We start from the raw sequence: 18,608 nt of genomic DNA on the forward strand, positions 1-18,608 counted from the left end.
ATGTCAAGTCTGAGGAGTTCATGTGCAATGAGGGCAGACCGACGTTCAGGTCGGTGGCTGTCAGTCTTGTCTAGCATGGTTCTGATGTTCCAGCATGCTAGCTTGAGTTTGTGAGCATCTTTTGAGGGGGAGGACGTGGAGGGGGAGGACGTGGAGGGGGAGGACGTGGAGGGGGAGGACGTGCAGGGGGAGGACGTGGAGGGGGAGGACGTGGACCTGTCCTCGGGCCTGCGCAAAGGAGCTTTTAGGTGGAGTGCAGTGCGCGCAGTACTGGCCCCACCCTTTACACCCATGGTTCGTGTGCCGTGGCCAAGCAAGCTGGGACGTGGCAGCGAGGTCCTTGGGTCGTAGGTTTTATATCGGAGTGGCCTTCTCCTATGCAGGTTTCTTACCCGGGCTGGAGGGGCCTGCCTCCCCTCCTAGGTCGGTCCATACTGCCCGGACCGGGGCCGAGGCCGCCGCAGTTCACCCTGTACCTGGACTGGGGCCACCGCCTCCCACTCCCTGCCCGGACCGGGGCCTCCGCCTGCCTCACTCGACCGAGGCCGGGGCCGCCGTCTCCCCCTTGCTCCTGCCCGTATCGGGGCCGCCGCCGTCTACCCTTCGCCCGGACCGGGGCCGGGGCCGCTGCTGCTCTCCCTGTGCCCGGACTGGGGCCGCCGTCTCCCCCTTGCTCCTGCCCGTATCGGGGCCGCCGCCGTCTACCCTTCGCCCGGACCGGGGCCGGGGCCGCTGCTGCTCTCCCTGTGCCTGGAATTGGGCAGCATTCACTGTTGAAACAAATACCCTCTAAACAATCTTGATTTGTTGAGTGAAAAAAGAAAGATGCAGGAACTAGTGGTGAGATTTCATTTTTCAGGCATGACCGAGAAAATGCAAGTAAACACTTTCTGAGTGAAACAGGAAAGTTTGAAGATGCTATGATTGTAGTTTACAAAACACAAAAATGCTGGAGCATTCCAGCGAGTATAGGAGGTAAAGATATATAACTAACGTGTTGGGCCTGAACCCTTCATCAAAGTATGAGCAAAAAGCAGACAGGATCCTGAACGAAACACTCTTTGATTTGTCAATTCAGCCGTAATTCAGGTCTGAGCATTCATTTGCAGCATTTGGTAAGCCTAATGCACATGAAACAACGGATTTTTTAACAATCAAAATATATGTGATGATGTGTCATGGTGGATTCACTGAAGATTCTGAACAACTATCAGGAAGTAGCAGGACAGTAATCCAATTGAGGGGCTCCCTTGACATCATTATCGTTGAGGATGAATCATTTGCAGATCTGTATCAGGTATCTGGTGTGATTTCTGCTTCTGTAAGGAAGATGAATAATCAATCTCAATGATACTTCTGTTTCCAGTGGGCATTCCAGTTCTAGCAGTTGCCAAGCCAGCAATCATTTCTTTTTTGGTCTTTCTCAGTTTTTTTTTCATTTAAAAAAATATAGCACAATAACAGGACCTTCCAGCTTACAAGCCTGTGCCGCCCGATTATGCCCATGTTACACCAATTAACCTACTAACCCCATTCTTCTTTGGAAAATTTCCTCTGTGTTTCTTCCCTTTTTTGTTTATTTTCTACTTCTCCTATTGACTAACGACTGTGCACAAAATCTTCATTTTCCGGTTCTGATTTATCTTTGATCATGTTCCAATTACAGAATATCAACTGAAGCTGCAGTTCATTTCCCTTCTGCTCTTATACCTCAAAACATAAAATCTTATTGGGTTGTGGACACATTAATGCATGTAAAATATTGAAAATGAATCATTTTCCCACACTCATGGGGTAAAGGACTCAGATTGTCCATAAGTAACATCATATTCCTTTACATTTCTCAACAGCACTTGCTCTATATATGTGGTTAATGACAAAATGCTGGAGAAGCTCAAACAGGGTCCTTTATGTAGCAAAGGTAGAAATACAGAACTGACGTTTCAGGCTTGAGCCCTTCATCAAGATATAAGAGAATCCCAGTAGGCGTCCAAACAAAAGGGTAAGGGGAGAAGGGGGTGGCAAAGGCAGGAGATGATAGATGGATGAGGGGAGGGGGGGGCAGCAGCATTGAGGGGGAGGAGGTATGGCTGGGTGGGTGAGGGGCAAGGGAGGGGAGAACTGGTAAGGGTGGAAAGGAGGAGGGCTCTGTTTTCCTCCCACCATTTAAAAACATACCAGAGCCCCTGGAGAAAACCCACACAGACACGGGGAGAACGTACAAAATCCTACAGGCAGCCCAGGATTCAAGCCTCGGTCTGATCCCGATCGCTGGCACTGTAAAGGCGTTGCGCTAAGCACTAAGCTAACCATGCTGCCTTTCATTTAAACAATGTTTACAGAACATCTGTAAATTGGTGCAATTGGGCAGCAAGGACACGTGGGCTGAAATGGCCTGTCACTGTGCTGTATTTCTAAATTTAATTTTTAAAAATGCTGCATTAATTGTCATGTGATAGGAGGAGATTTCAGCAAATAAGTCTACTGAAAGTGTGCATTGCGCAGAAATATATCACTAACATAAATAGTGAAGCAAAAATTTTGGTCAGTGAACAATTTTTACAATTTAGTTTTCCAGCATCTACAGACAACTAGTTTACTGACAGTTTTACCAGTATTGGAACTCCAGTGAGCAAACAGTGGTGGATTGGCTATTGAGCTGCACAGTATCTTTAGTGTTTTTTCATGGTTTCCTGTTTATGTTAATAGTAATAATACAGCTGTCATTAGAATATATATATAAATATTTGAAGTTTGCTTTGGCATCTTGTTAATAATGACATACCAAAAGTATCACAATCCTGCTGTCGCTGCCTCTCTTCATACAAACAAGTAATATTGACAAAAATGGGGGAAAAAAAACTAAATCAGAAATAACTGTTATACTCCTTTCACATAAAGCCCTTTTAATCTCTTGCCAGTCGATGGTAACATTGAGACTGGATCAAATTTTATTGTGGAACAGAGTCAAAACTGTGAAATCTCTTCCAGGGATGCCTACCCTGAAGAAGTTCTCCTTTGCTCTCCAAAGGGAGTTCTGTGAGATTCTCTCTCATTGCTCCCCTTCTGGACTCCTGACTGCTCTCAAGCTCTCCAACTCTCTATTCACAGAGCCATCCCACCTCTCTTTGTTTGCTGGTGTGCGCTCCCTCCCTTATCCACCTATGATCTCCCGCCTATGGGATGGAGATCCTCCCCCCTGCCACTTCTCAACCACCACCCCCCCCAATCACCACCATTTTGTTCAGGTGTCTGTCCACATCTTCTTCATACCCTCATGAAGAGCTCATGCCTGAAATGTTGGTTATGTATCTTCATCCTTGTTATATAAAGTACATTGTTTGACCTTACTGAGTTCTCCAGCATTGTAATAAAAACTTCATTCACAGTGTCTGCAGACTTGTGTTTTACTCCTAATAATGGCTAATGTTGGGAGCATATAGCAGATGAAACATTATCTGTGCAAAGAGAACTTTTCATGCCAGATTTCTCATTTCATATTAATTTCGTATTTATTTGTAAATTGTTTTTATTTTATAAAGTATCTGTTTCATTGGTAAGTGAAACAAATTTCTCTGAAAGTGCAGCAATGTTTAATCGCTGTTTACATTTGCTGTCAGCTTTGTAACCGCATTTGAAACATAAGTCTGAGTTTCAAATCTGTTCACAACCTCAGTTTCCAAGTTTCCTGACATATATCTTGCTGACCTGACTAATGATGCAACTTTGTAAAAAAATAATGTAAAATAAATTCCATGAAAGCTGTAAATAATTATAAATCACCATATGGTTCTTGCTAATTATTATAATGTCTCTTTAGATAAGATATTGCTTTTTAATGATTATAAAGAATGAACAGTGGGAGAAAGAGCCTAGTGCATTTATTAACTACTGGTAGCCAATATCCATTACATTCCAGGATTATTTAGCTGTCCAACCATTTGTGTCTCAAACATGCAATTGAGACTCAAGGATGGAAGGCAGTTTTACAAGGACAAAGAGGCAATCAGGACATGCTTAAAACGCACTTTCAACAATTCCTTGGCTCTTGACTCTGTTCCGCAATACAATCTGATCCAGTGTCAATGTTACCACAGACTTGCAAGAGATTAAAAGGGCTTTATGTGAAATGAAAACATCAAGGTCTCTGGAAAAGATTGGAACACTTTTGAAGTTCTAAGGCGTGGTCAAGAAGAACTTCTCGCTTGAACTCATCTCAAAATAGGAGGAGATACCTGTGGTCCTGAAGGGCACAGGGTTAGGTTTGTATGAATGACATATAAACCACATAACATGGCTCAACTTCTGATTTCTCCTAGCTTGGACAGAGGAGAAAGTTGAAGGAATTTTGGGGATGGCAGTTTGAGACTGGGAACTGAGAAGATTACTGGAAGCCAAAAAGTGGATCAAGAGGTCAGAAAGATTAGATAAGGGGGATAAAATATTACAAGAAGAGATCTGAGGAGGAAAAGAGAGAGGTTAATTGAGCAGGTGGAGAATGAAGCTCAGGAGATGGTCAAAAAATTACATCAAGGGTCATACAATATTGTGCAGACAGGAAATGTACTATCTGAGTTTGCAATGGAAATTCTACATTTTTATGGTTACTGAACTGATGGGAGAATAAAAAATTTCACCCCAAACTACTGAAATAACAAGCGTACAAGAGTTTAAATAGAGCAGAGCAAAGTACTTACATTTTCTCATAATATTACTTGCTCCATATTTGAAACCCCTCACTAATTCCCTTCAAAGATTCCCCATATATGGTCTCAGGGGACTTTGTTAATGAGCTTCCTACAGCTGTCACCATGCCAACTATCCTCTTGCGTTCATAAATAAACTAAATATAGAATACTACAATTTCTTCAGTACCCTAGAGACATGTATGCAAGCATAATATAGTGATAATTCTCAGACTTTATTTAATAAAGACTGCCATCCTTCTGAACGATAATCTGTAGCATCATTATTTGGTGTGTGATGTAACACACTAGGATCTGCAAGGTGTCGAGTGACATTGGCATTAATGGAATAGATTGTTTACTTGTTAATTGCTACCAATGTTCCACTCCCCCATAAATAGGCAATGATAACTCGAGGACCGGGGATTTTTTTTTTGACAGTCATATTGCTGCCTAATTGAAATGTTGTGGCCCTCATGCCATATTCCATCTTTGTTCTGCACTGGTGACCCACTCCATCTTTGGAACCAGGAATACTCTGAACACCGATGAAGCTATTTGACTAATCATTTTACTGGGCTATCCCTGTAAGCTGTGATGGAGGTGACATGGAGTACAGGAAGGGCTCTGGATAATTAACTCTAAACTAACTATAGGAACCAAGCATTCAGGACAATTGAAGCTGGAGAAAAGGAGAATAAGAATATTGATCAGCATAATGTTGATATATGAGGTAAAGAATTTGGGGAAGTCTATTAATGGTTGGACATGCAAGATGAATGGTAGGGCCCCAAGAATATTGAAGAACAGAGGGCCTTGGTGTACATCCATAGATCCCTGAAGGTATGTAGGGTAGTGAAGAAGTCATAAGAAATACTGGCCTTCATGCGTTTGGTGCATTGTATGCACTTTTATTTGTCACACGATAAGAATGATATGATTGCACTGGCGAGGATATGGGGGCAATTTACCAGGATGTAACCTAGGATGTAACCTAGGATAGAACTTTTTACTTATGAGGAGATAGTGGATAGGATGGATTTGCGTTTCTTACTCTAAGAAACCTGAGGAGAGATCGGATTGAGTATACAAAACTATAAGATGTTAAAATAAGGCAGACAAATTAGAGATATCCAAAACTAGATAGTGTAGGATTATGGTGGGGATCTGAGGAAGTATTCTTCAGTCAGAAGAGAGTTCTGATCTGGAATTCACGGCCCGAGGAAGGTACTCTCACAGATTCTAAAATAATCTGTGGACAAATACTTCAGTCACCAAGACATGGAAGACAATTTAGAAAGTGCTTGAAAGCAAGACTGGTATAGATTGGGGTTTGATGGTTGACATGAGCACAATGGGCTGAAGGGTTCTATGAGTCTGTGCCACAAATTTTACAATATGAGACTGTACACTTTTTCTCCTTCACTAACCAGCTCCTCCACTCCCTACCTTCAGAAGGAGTCACCACTCACTTTCTCCTTGCTACACAGCGGATGCTTGGCTTATTTGTGGTTATCTTAACCGGTGAGGTACAATACAGGAAGTCCCCAGGTTATGATCTGGTTCTGTTTCTAAGAATTGTTCACAATCTGCACTGCTTAGAAGTCAGAAATGAAGGAAAATAATGTGTTGGAGAGGATCACAGAGTCAGCTGTGACAGAACGGTGAACTGGCGCAAGATGAGTGTCCGCCAGCTGCTCTCACTGACTCAGGGAGTGAGTGACTACATCTGTTCAGTGCTCTCAGTTCTACTTGGCTTAACCCAGGTCCTGATTATTGTGGATCAAGAAGAGGTGGGGAAAGATAGCATGTAGGGATGTCTCATTCCCATCCAACAAAGGATACCTGCCTGCAATCCCACAGCGCCAGCAAATCCAGCCCCATCCTGATGGCCTTCCAACACTTGTTTGTATGTATTGGGTGTCCAATAAATTTGGCATTTCTAACTTGGGGAAGATCTGTGTTTAGATTAAGGACCAAAAATGTGCTAATCCCATGGATTAAGTCTTCCATTCCAGTCATACCAGCACAGGAAGGACAAGTGAAGCAAATCATCCAACATAACATTTAGTAGATTTATTAGGAGTTGTTTCAGGAAGGATGTCACATATCCTGATTGTGTGACTCAGACAAAATAAAATTTAGATATAAAGGTTAACAATTTGCAAAACTAAAAATAAAGAGTGACAGCTCTGTAAAATCACACTGCTTTAGTGTTGGGTCAAGTGTTGACAGCCAAGAGGAGTGATTATGCATGCGGAGCTAAAGACAGTACGTAGTATATCTGAAGTTCAGGAATTTTTGATCATGATATTTTGAGTTGAACTGAATGACCTATTTCCGTGCTGTGTGATCCTGTGAATCAATCTATGAAATCAATCGCAAAGACAATTTTGGAAAGTCAGATGACTATGGAATTTCTGCTACATAGAATCAAAGTCATTTTTTCTCTTCTTTTCATCCTGGAACTTTAATCTGAACTCAGGAGGGGCAATATGGATCCAGTTTTCCCATTGCACCCCCTCATCTTTGATCCCTCTCAGAGTTAATTGCTCATAGTTATGCACCATTCCTGATTTTCACTTCCTTTGAAGGAAAATGTGAGAGGCCACTTTAAAAATGACCATTTCGCACAGTTTAATATGAGAAAGACAGTAGTAAACACATGTTCAGCTCTTCCATATACTATTTGGTTATGTGTTTCCAACATAACATTGTGATTTTCACAACCAACATGACTTACTCCTTTATTTATTCTGGTGATTTGTACATCCCAGTGATGGGACACAAGAACTGCAATGAATGACAGGCAAAGGGAAATCTAGGATTTATTGATTCTGCACTATACCTAAGCTAATCCTGACATTGGTCAAGGGTCTATGCCAGGCCTATTCATAGTGAGAACACTGCAAGTTTACATTGGCACACAGAAACAGGTAATCGGCGTCAGTCTGTGGACACCATTTCGAATGTGGTTAGAGACACGGTGTAAATTTTAATCACACTCAAAGCTTTTTATTGTCTACACTAATCGAATTTGTTCCAGCTTTCCAATCAGTGATGGTAACAAGCCAGCTAGACAGCAGCTTTGATTCTAAACCTGGTGGCTGCTCAGTTAAATTAAGGTTTTCTAAAAATGGGTTAACAGTTCTCCCTAAATCCTGCTGTTTACTTATTCCATCTAAAAAAAATCATGGTTCACCATTACATCTTTTTAATTTTATAAATAGTGATCCATTTCCACAGATAACCATGTGTTGTCATCATTTTCCATTCAATTAGATCATTGTAAATCTAAAATGTACTCCTCTGTATTATGACATTTTGATTTGATTTTGTTACATATGCTTTTCAGGGAGAGAGTATTGCAAATTCCACCATCTTTTGTGTATTGCATCACCAGTGAGCAGTCTAGCCCCACTTTGGATTAATCTACCACAAGTATTCTTAAAAAAAAATCTGTATGGAATTATATTCAACACCTCATTTGGATGTGCTGTTAATCTATGCACAAAGAGATACAAACCAGTTCAATAGTTTAACCCTTTGAGTACCATTTTGGTGTTCTGTAGAATTTGGCAAAAAGGAGAGGATGAGCTCAATTGGAGGGTGCCAAGGCTGGGTTATGAAAGCCTGTAGGTTGTAATAGGAAGCAAACTGTGAAGGTAGCAAATGTTTCACAGTTCCAAGTCAAATCCAGCAATTAACTCTGAATATGTAAAGCATTGGATTTAAAGAGAACGTGGAAGGGGCAAACAATGTGTATACACACAAAGGCACTTCTTGCTCGAAAGTACAAAGTCCTATTAACACAATGCAGAGTGTTGTCCCAGTCAGAATGTGGACAATATTATTTAGTATATTCATTCATACTGAATGCAAAAGAAACATTAAAATTGTATTGTGGAAGTTTAGTTTTCAGTCTTTCAAGGAATTTGAACTTCACAGGCTGAGGTAGCATTTAATATGAGCCAGAGATATGTACATCATGGAGAGTAAAATCCCTGGTATCCAGCACCTATGGGGATTGGTAGATAAGTGAAGTTCTCGGTTGCATGAGACTGCGTGTTGCACAAATGGCGAACTAATGGGGAGGCTTGCCAATTTTGAAAGTTCTGGATTTTTTACCCATTTGTTTTCTGAGATTTTATTGCCAGTTGCTTGAATTCCAGTAGCAGGGATTTTACTGTATATTGCATTCAGTGACAATAAAAGGAACCTTTGCGATAGTGGAGGAACAATGATATATTTACAAGTCAGAATCATGTATAGCCTGGAGGATGACTTGCAGTTAGTGATGTTTGCATGCTTGTGCTGCTCTTGTCCTAGAGGCCATGGGTTTGGAATGTCCTATCCAAGGGGTCTTGGTGAGTTACTGAAGTACATCCTGCCGATGGTGGAACTTCACTGCAGAGTGAGTAAATGGCGATGGATGGGGTTCCTATCATATGGGCTACATCCTCTATGATTTCAAGCTTCTATATTTTTATTGAAGCTGCACTCATCCTTGCAAGTGGAGATTATTCCATCTGACTTGAGTCTTGTCGGTGGTGGACAGGCTTTGGGGTGTTAGGAGATGAGTCTCAACCTCTAACCTACTCTTGCATTGACATGGTGTATGTGGCTGCAAGAGGTCATTAGTAACCCTCGAGATATTGACAGTGTTGGTAATGCCATTGGATGTTCGGGGGCTAGAAATGAATTTTCTCTTGCTGGATATTGTCATTGCCTGGCACTTCTGTGGCATGAATTTTACTTGCCACTTTTCAGCTCAGGCATGAATATTGTTCAGCTCTTGTTGTATTTGGATATGACCTGCTCTATCCCCTGAGGGTAGGGGAGATTGGAACAAGGGGTCATAAGTTAAGGGTGAGGAGGAAAAACTTTAGGAGTAATATAAGAGGATGCTTCTTCACTCAGAGAGTGGTGACTGAGTGGAATGATCTTCCGGAAGAGGTAGTTGCGGCAGGGTCAATTCTGTCATTTAAGAGGGGGTTAGGTGAGTGCATGGATGTGAAGGGGTTGGAGGGTAATGGGCCAGGGAGTGGGTAGGTGGGACTAGTGGAGTTTCACGTAAATTGGTGTGGACTAGAGAGGTCTGTTTCCATTCTGTAAATTGTTATATGGTTTAAAAAATGGTGCTCATCATTGCATAATCAGCACTCATCCCTGCTTCTGGGGGTAGGTGGGTGGGAGGGGGGGGACGGACCACACCGGGTGTCATCATCTGAGGGGGTGGCACCAAAACGACTGTCTATAAAATTTTTGTGGAGCGTTTCAGCAGAAATTTATTATTTTTTATGAAAATATCCCTGTAGTTAGTTATAACAACAAAAACATTTTTCCTTAGCCTTGCTTACTTGTATCAATAGACCTACAAGGCTAAAACTCTATGTTAATTTACTTTTTGAACCTTCTAATGTGCTCCGATCAGGGCCATCCCCCCCCCCCATCTCTCCCCCATTCCCCCCCCCCCATCTCTCCCCCATTCCCCCCCCATCTCTCCCCCATCCCCCATCCTGCTCAGTACCACCGCCGCTGCCATGCCAGACATACAAGGAACACATACCTACTCACAGTACACCCATACACTCGGTATATGGTGGGGGGGTGTGGTGGGTGACACCAACCCTAATGACACCACTCCCCTGCTTCTGACCTTATGATTGAAGTAAGGTCATTGATGGAGCAGCTCAAGATTGTTAGGTCTGGGACATTATCATAAGATTCAGGAACAGAAGTAGGCCCATTGGCCCATCAAGTCTGCTCTTCCATTCTAATTATGAGTTGGTCCATCCTCCCACTCAACCCCCCCCCCCCACCCCCGGCTTTCTACCTATATCCCTTGATGCCCTTACTAATCAAGTACCTGTTAATTTCTGCCTTAAATACACACAACAACCTCATTTAAACAACTGCAGTGGCAGCAAGTTCCACAGACTCACGATTCTCTGATGTTTCCGCATCTCGGAATCCCCTACCATGGGAAACATCCTTGCCCTATCTACTCTGTCCAGGCCTTATAGGATTCAAAATGCCTCTTGAGGTCCCCTCTCATACTTCTGTACAGTCCAAGAGCTGACAATCATTCCTTATATTACTAACCCTTTTATTCCTGGTACCATTCTAGTAAATCTTCTCTGATACCTCTCCAACACCAGCATGTCTTTTCTCAAATATGTATAACCAGATAACCATATAACCGTTTACAGCACGGAAACAGGCCATGTCGGCCCTTCAAGTCCGTACCGGTTCACTTGAACAACTCCACTAGCTCATCCGCAAACTCCTGAGGAAGTAGAGGCTTTCTTCATGATGCCATTGGTGTGTCATAGTAGCTTGAGGAACTCTTGCAGAGATGACCTGTGGCTCAGATGATTGACTTCTTGTATTTATGGAGAACAAAAGTGGAAAAACTAGCATGGTAGACTGAACATATGGAAGGAAAAACAGTTACCTTTCCCTCAGAAATGGAGTTTGTTCATTTAAAGGAAAGATGCTACTGTGTCTAATATTAAATATTCAACTTAATTTTTCTGAATAATATGTGGGAAGATTGGCTTGTAGCAGACTTCAGCAGGGATTTTATCTGAAGGCTGCACCTGGCAATTGGAGTCAGGTGACTCATTAGTTGGATTTGGAGCTCAGATAGCAGGAAGTTGTTTGGGCAAAAGAGATCCACTGATCCAGGGAAACTTGGTACACAGGATGGTATTAATTCACTTCAACTCAGCAGTCTGGAGATGGAACTATTGACTGGAGTTCCACACAGCATATGCAACAGTGAGTAGGAAATTCACAACTAATTGGGTTTTTTTTTGCTTCAGGCTTTTCTTAAATGTAAAGGTTTAAATTGACATATTCACTTGGCATTGGATTTTTCAGTACTGTTCACCCACTTAACCCCAGCTTCCCCTCCCCTCATTGCTTAGATCCATGGAAAGATGAAAATGTCAGTAAACAGAATTGTAAATGTAAAAACACAAATCGAATGCTAGAGAAACTCAACAGGTCAAATGGTGTACTTTAAATAGTAAAGGTAAAGATACATGATACTTATTCTTACTGCATATTATTGGTACCCAATAATTAATCAACCTTGGAGTCAGTTAGAGAGGTCAAGTGAATGTCAGGGCCCATTAGTACAGGTGAGCACGGAAGGTGTGAAAAGCAGGATTGTACTCTGTGTTGTGATGGAGTAGTGGTGTTAAGCATAGATTCTGTAGATTTTGAGATGAAAGGTTGTGGAAGTTTAAGATCTTGGTGTTTTTAAGATACAGAATAACAAGGACAAATGTGTTCAGTCCAAGAAGTGGAAATGAGTGTCATATTTGGGGCAAGGAAGATACCAAAGCAATGTGCTCAGAAGAAAACTGACAGGCAGTGTCAATGAAAGAGAAACATGAACTAAATAAAAACCTTTAGAATTAAAGATGACCTTTATACATCATTTGCAAGATGTGGCTTCGCTGACACAGCCTGTGTGTATTGATGCAGATGAAGAAATCCAAGTGAATTCCTGTAAAACATTTATAAAATTTTATTCATGACTGCACTATTGAAGGAGAGATTGATCATTTAAGGTTATGAATGCAATGAGGGTCAGTTGGGTATTTCTTCTTGCAAGAATTTATCTTTTTTTTTTCCTTTAAAAATACCCATTTTCTGCTTCCACCACCCTTTCTGAAAGAAATTTACAAATAAACATTAGTTTGGATGGCTTACCCTAGTTCTTGCTCTCACAAGAAGAAATATGTTCTTCACATCCTCCCAATCAAGACCCCCCCCTCCCCCAGTACTTAAACCATTTCAGTCATTGTCACCTCTCACATTCTTCTGCTCCAACATGTACAAAGCTAATTCCATTAACTTTCCATTGGATATAATGCAATCATTTCGTGTATCAGTTTTGTGGTACTTCTCTGCTCTGCTTCCGATATACTGATATCCTTCCTGAAGTAAGGAGTCTAAAGGTACACACAGTTTGAAGTGTGGTGCAAAGGTTGGCCTCCCATTTTAATTTGTAAATTTATCAATCCATTTTATGAGCATCCTGTGCTCAAATATTGCAATGGGAATTGAACATGCAAACTTCCCACTCAGGTGACCGGGCCAGAGAAATTTGATTGTGCACCTTTTGTTAAAGTCATTTTTATGTATCTGAAAATTGTTAGCTTCTGAGTGGAACCAATTCTCTGTTGAATTGAATCATTTTAGATTTTCAATCATCCATTTACGGTCAAGATTATTTGTTTTGCCTCTGCTTACTTCTGCATCAGACAACATTAGGCGAAGTCATTCTCCATACAGTTTTGCACAGCAGCGGTGAAATCAGTCCTTGTTGGTTTAGTAGCAATCGTCAATGAGTAGTCCTGCAAGAAAATATTATTTCCTATGGAACTGCTCTGGGAAGATATCACTGCTTATCCATATAAGCAAGAATGTCCTCTCTCAGTCCCTGCATTCACTTCCACAATTACATTGCGTACATTAGGTTATGCAAGATTTTCCTATTTGCACATGATACTGATGCACAAAATTGTTTTTTTTTGCCATGATCAAGATTTTAATCACATATTCTCCAAATGCTGCTGGGTAATTTTGAACAGCTTGAAAAATAAAAATTGAGTTTTGAAATTCTGTGACATTAAATCTCACTGTTTTACTGATCTTATTCAAATAAAGAAGCTGTTTATCATATTATCAATGAAGTTTTCTCTCAGTAACCTTGAAGCTTGAAGCTTGAAAAGAACAAGAAAATAGCTGGGAGATGTGCACTGAATAACAACATTGAGACTGCAGAGCACTGAAATACTGCATCCACTCAACTGAAGCCATGTTGCTATGGGTATGGATGTATTTTTCTGACTCCATTTTATTGATGAAAGTGTGTGTCCACTTTTTCAAGTTTAATCCACAATGTGATGTCTGGTACTGTATTACGCATATACAGTATCCGGCACCATTGGGAATTGGTATATGCCAGATAAGTAAATTTTCCCATTGCGTGATTGGCGAACTAACTGATAGGGGGTGCCAATTTTAAACTTTTGTATTTTTTACCTATTAACATTCTGCAAATAGACATAAAGGCAAGAACAGCATTTATAGAAATGAGAGACATCCTAACGAACAACAAAATAGCAATTGACGTCCGCCTTCAAATTCTCAGTTGCCACATTCTTCCTATGGTGATGAATGGCTGTGAGTCATGGACCATCATAAATTCAGTGGGGAAAAAGAATCAATGCAGCAGAGATGTGGTTTCTCAGAAGAATGCTATCATATACAGACAGGATAACAAACAATGAAGTTCTACAAAGGATGAAAACAAAATGTACATTATTTAAAAGAATCAGAAAAGAGCAATCAGAATTCTTTGGACACATCATGCGAAGAGATACATTGGAACATTTAGTTACAACTGGAAAGTTGGAAGGAAAAAGAAACAGGCAGGCAGAGAATGAAAATGATAGATGGATTAACATCATGGTTAGAAACAGGGGAGGCAACAATTGTAATTTGGAGGGTCAGAGACCGTAATGGAGGGAGAGACGTGAACGCCCACACCGAACGGCAAGGCTTCTGGGGAAAAAAAACTTTCCATAGTGTTTTTTTTTGCTGGTTGCTTGAATTCTTTACTGTATGAAGAGCAAAATCAAGCCTTTTTAGCAGAATTCAGATGAAGCCCACAAATGGTAGGTTGGGGGAGGGTAGTGGATTTTGTAGACATGAAATGGTTTTCAGGCAACACAAAATTAGCAGGAACCAGTAATAGAGATCTGGTCATAGTTGCACAAAGATCAGGAGTTTATTAAGTACAAAATTCCACAAATAAACCAGCCAACACCTAATGAGTCACTTACAGATCTTGCTCCTGAACACAGGTGACATCATCCTCAGTTTCTTGACTTTTTGCTATCACATCCACACCTTAAATCTGTGACTAGCTTTACCACTCAATCCTTGGATAAAAGCCTCTCACAATGATCAAAAAAAGGCCCATACAGAGTCCACTTGATTTCTTTGACTCTTGCGGTTAAAGATGTCATTAGCCCAGTAGATTCTTGAGCTCCATTCAGGACAGTACCAGTGTGTAGGTACTTCACCTTATTTAAAATTAAGGTTTATAGCTTGTTGATTACATTAAACATTCACAAGATAATAAAAATACCACCCCAGACTTTGGCTAGTGATCTTGATTTTCCAGTCATATCCATTCCCATCCCATTCATCCTGCTGACCAATCATTCACATCCCCTTGCCTTCCTCAGCTAATGGTTTGGCACATTGCCAGGAGTAACTAACAAGGAACAGACTGGAGCAATGGTAACTCAATCTAAAGGCTCCTTTAATTAAGAGATTTATTTATGAATTGTTGTAAATTAATTATCATAAGGCATGATGGGAAGTCTAGCTAAGCAAATTAAATATTAAATAAAGTAAATTAATCTTTCTCCACTTCGCCCTTCCTGGTTGGCACTGCAGGATTCATGCTATGTGGTCCAAGGTGTCCCCAGGTTGTCTTGCAATGTTCCCAAAGTGTTGTGGTATCATCTTGTGTGTGCTGATATGGAAATAATATAAGGGTGCCAAAGAATTATAATAACATAGAGAAACAGGCAGGATATGTGGAGCAATCCATGCTACAAGCCTACATGGGCAAGGCCCCTCAACTCTTCCTCTGCTACATTGACGACTACTTTGGTCCTACCTCATGCACCCACGATGAGCTTGTTGACTTCATCTTCTTTGCTGCAACTTCCAACCCAATCTCAAATTCACTTGATCTATCTCTAGCAACACTCTCTCTTTCCTTGATCTTTTTGTCTCCATCTCAGGAGACAAATATTTGACAGACATCTTTTACAAACCCACCAACTCCCACAGCTACCTCGACTACATGTCCTGTCCCCTCTAAAGATTCTATTCCATTTCATTCTCTCAATTCCTCTGTCTCTGCTGCATCTGCTCCCAGGATTAGGTCTTCTATGCCAGATCATCAGAGATGCTCTGTTTCTTCAAACAATGTGGTTTTCCCTTTACCACCGTCAACTCGGCCCCCACCCACATATCCTCCATTACCTGCACATCTGCCCTGGTTCCCTTTGCCCCCACATGTATCAAGGACCGGATTCCTTTTGTCTTCTCCTAGCACCAGCCTCTGCATCCAAAACATCCCCCTCTGCCATTTCCACCACCTACTACATGATCCCACCACTAGACACATATTCCCTTCTCCTCCTCTCTCCACCTTCTGCGGGGACTGCTCCCTCTGTGACTCACTTGTCCACTCCTCCCTCCCTCCCTTTGGTACCTAACTCTGTGATCGCGAGATGCTTCACTTGCGCCCACACCTCCTCACTCACTACCATTTGGGGGCCCAAAGATTTCTTCAAAGTGAAGCAACATTTCACTTGTGAATCTGCAGAGGTCATTTACTGCATCCAGGATTCCCATTGTGGTTTCCTCTACATCGGAGAGACTGGGCGCAGACTGGGAGATCACTTTGTTGTGAGCACCTTGGATCTGTCCGCTGCAATAGCATGGATCTCCCAGTGGCCATCCATTTCATTTCCCCTTGGTGAGATGTCTCTATGGTCTCGTGAACTGCCAGACTGAGACCACCTGCATCTTCCGTGTGGGCACCCACCAACTGGATGGCATCATCATTGATTTTTTTGACATTCCTTTAATGCACCCCCTACCCCTTCCCCTGTCAGCTTCCCCAAGTCTGTCCCTCTCTCTCTCCCTTTTCCTTCGGTCTTTTTTTGTACAAACAAAATCAATTCTCACCTTATCATATCCAACTAAGATATTTTGTTGGTCTGGACTCCTCCCCCAGCCAACCTTGTCTCCATTCTGAAATTTCCTGTTTTTTGCTTATTCTTTGCCTATTTGTTGAAGAAAGGGTCAGGCCTGAAACATTGGAAATATACTGATATCTTTATCTCCTATGGATGGTGCAAGACTGACTGAGTTCGTCCAACATTTCGGAGTGTTTTTACTACAATCACAGCATCTGTAGACTTTCGTATTTCACTCTGAGAGGTAGTAACTCCACTCTATCACTGTGCCACCTAACCAGTCTTTAATATCTTTCCCTCCTCTCACTCTCCCCATCCTTCAATATTCCTCCAGTTTAATTTCCCTCATTCCCCACACCCTTCAATATCTAAATCAAAATCACAGCCACATGCCGTGATGTATCTTCCTCAGACATTTACTGCTGACTGGGATGACAATGTTGATGTCAGAGGGAGGCCAGTTCATTACCCGTGTACTACATGGTGCCTTTGCCACCAGGATTCTAGTTTACTGGTTGGATGGCAATCATTGATCTGGTTGAATAAAGGATGCACAATTTTGGGAGTGTGGTGTGACTCCAATAGAAATCTTCTGAATCAATGGTTGGCAATCTTTTTGGATAAAACCATCACTTGTTCATAGTCTTTATTAAATTTTCTTATTTTTCACACTATGAACCCTACTGACCAAAATACACACAAACATTTCCCTCTTGAATATACGCAGTGTCATTTTCTCCCCTTTTTCCCCCCTCCCCTCCCTCCTTCACTCCCCTTCCCCACTCACTCAACGTTTAACATATATGATACATTAAACCCATTAAACAATGTCATCACACAATCAAAATAAACTTGTTCATATTCACTACAATATACTTCCTCTCTCTCACACTGCCATTAATACCTGATGACTCCATTAAAGGACTTGATCCTGTCTGGCAACTTCTGAGAACTGCCGGCAGAGCATGCAGAGTATATTTTTCTTGATCTAAGACTTGTTATGTGCACGGTTTCAGAACTCCAAAGGAAATGGACCAATGACAATTTTTCCTCCAGCAAAATATTTCAGTAACAATTGGGTCTAGAACAGTGGTTCTCAACCTTCCCTTCCCACTCACCTACCACCTTAAGCAATCACAGAGGGAGGTGAGTGGGGGAAAAAAAAGGTTGTTTAGATTTTCCCCCAAAAAGCTCTCATGTCAAGAACTTAACTCTACTTTTCCATATGGCTGAAACTGAAATTAGGGGAGTGATTTTAATCGTATGTGAATTTATTTTGTTTCTGGTGAAGGTCAATACAACATGTGAATGCAATCACATTCAAAAGTAAACAATAATCTGAATTACTAGAATAGTCAGGTGATAACTGGAAATAATAAGAATGTCTGATTACAAGAAAATTGCACAGACCTCATACCAATACTGACATGTGCTGTTCTTTCCATCTGTATCTGCATAATATCTTACTGTGGATGTTGAAAGAATTGAATTAAAATTAATGGCAAAAGTGTAGGTGGCAATTGGTAACTCCTTCTTCAGACTTAAGTGCACTCAATTGTGTTTTTGGACCAACCAGTCATGTTTCCCATAGCAATAGCTAGTCACAGCAGGGTCTCTTAACTATCACCATGGTGACTGCAGATAATCAAACAGAAAAGGGTTTGATAACACATAGTTAATGAATGTGCTTCAGTTTTGAGCACTCCTCTTGTACTTGTAAGGCAATTTTAAACAATTTAACACTTTAATGGCTTTGGTTACTATTACAAGTAATAGGAAAAAAAAGGGTCAAGGTTTCTTCAACCCACACCTACCATTCTGCCACCAAGGGAAGCACCAGCTCTAAAACCTCCAAGTGACATATCTTTCGAGTCATTCCTTCTTGATTGCTGAGTCTAAATCCTGAACTTCCTATCCAAGAGCACTGCAGGTTTATCTTCAACCACAGTTGCAGCTGTTCAAATAGGCGGCATCTCACAGCATTTTCAAAGGAAATTAGGACTGGACAATAAATGTTTTAAAAAAATATTTTATTTATATTTTCACACAAGCTTGTACAGCCCATATACAGTGTCATGCCAACAATGGCAGTTCACATTCAATATGCATATACTCA

At 41.3% G+C, this 18,608-nt stretch overlaps 1 long non-coding RNA gene across 2 annotated transcripts; it reads right to left on the reverse strand.

Moving 5' to 3' along the window:
* Positions 1-1,083: 1,083 nt before the first annotated feature.
* LOC138748632 (uncharacterized) lies at positions 1,084-18,053 on the reverse strand. 2 transcript variants are annotated; one of them, XR_011348198.1, is made up of 3 exons: positions 17,903-18,053; positions 12,124-12,204; positions 1,084-1,319 (listed from the first exon to the last, which is right to left on the reverse strand). It is a non-coding gene; the product is annotated as an uncharacterized lncRNA (long non-coding RNA). The 2 variants fall into 2 exon arrangements; XR_011348197.1 differs by having other exon boundaries at positions 12,105-12,204.
* Between the last annotated feature and the right edge of the window lie 555 nt (positions 18,054-18,608).

This window comes from Narcine bancroftii, chromosome 13 (assembly GCF_036971445.1).
Source record: "Narcine bancroftii isolate sNarBan1 chromosome 13, sNarBan1.hap1, whole genome shotgun sequence".
Lineage (NCBI taxonomy): Eukaryota > Metazoa > Chordata > Chondrichthyes > Torpediniformes > Narcinidae > Narcine > Narcine bancroftii.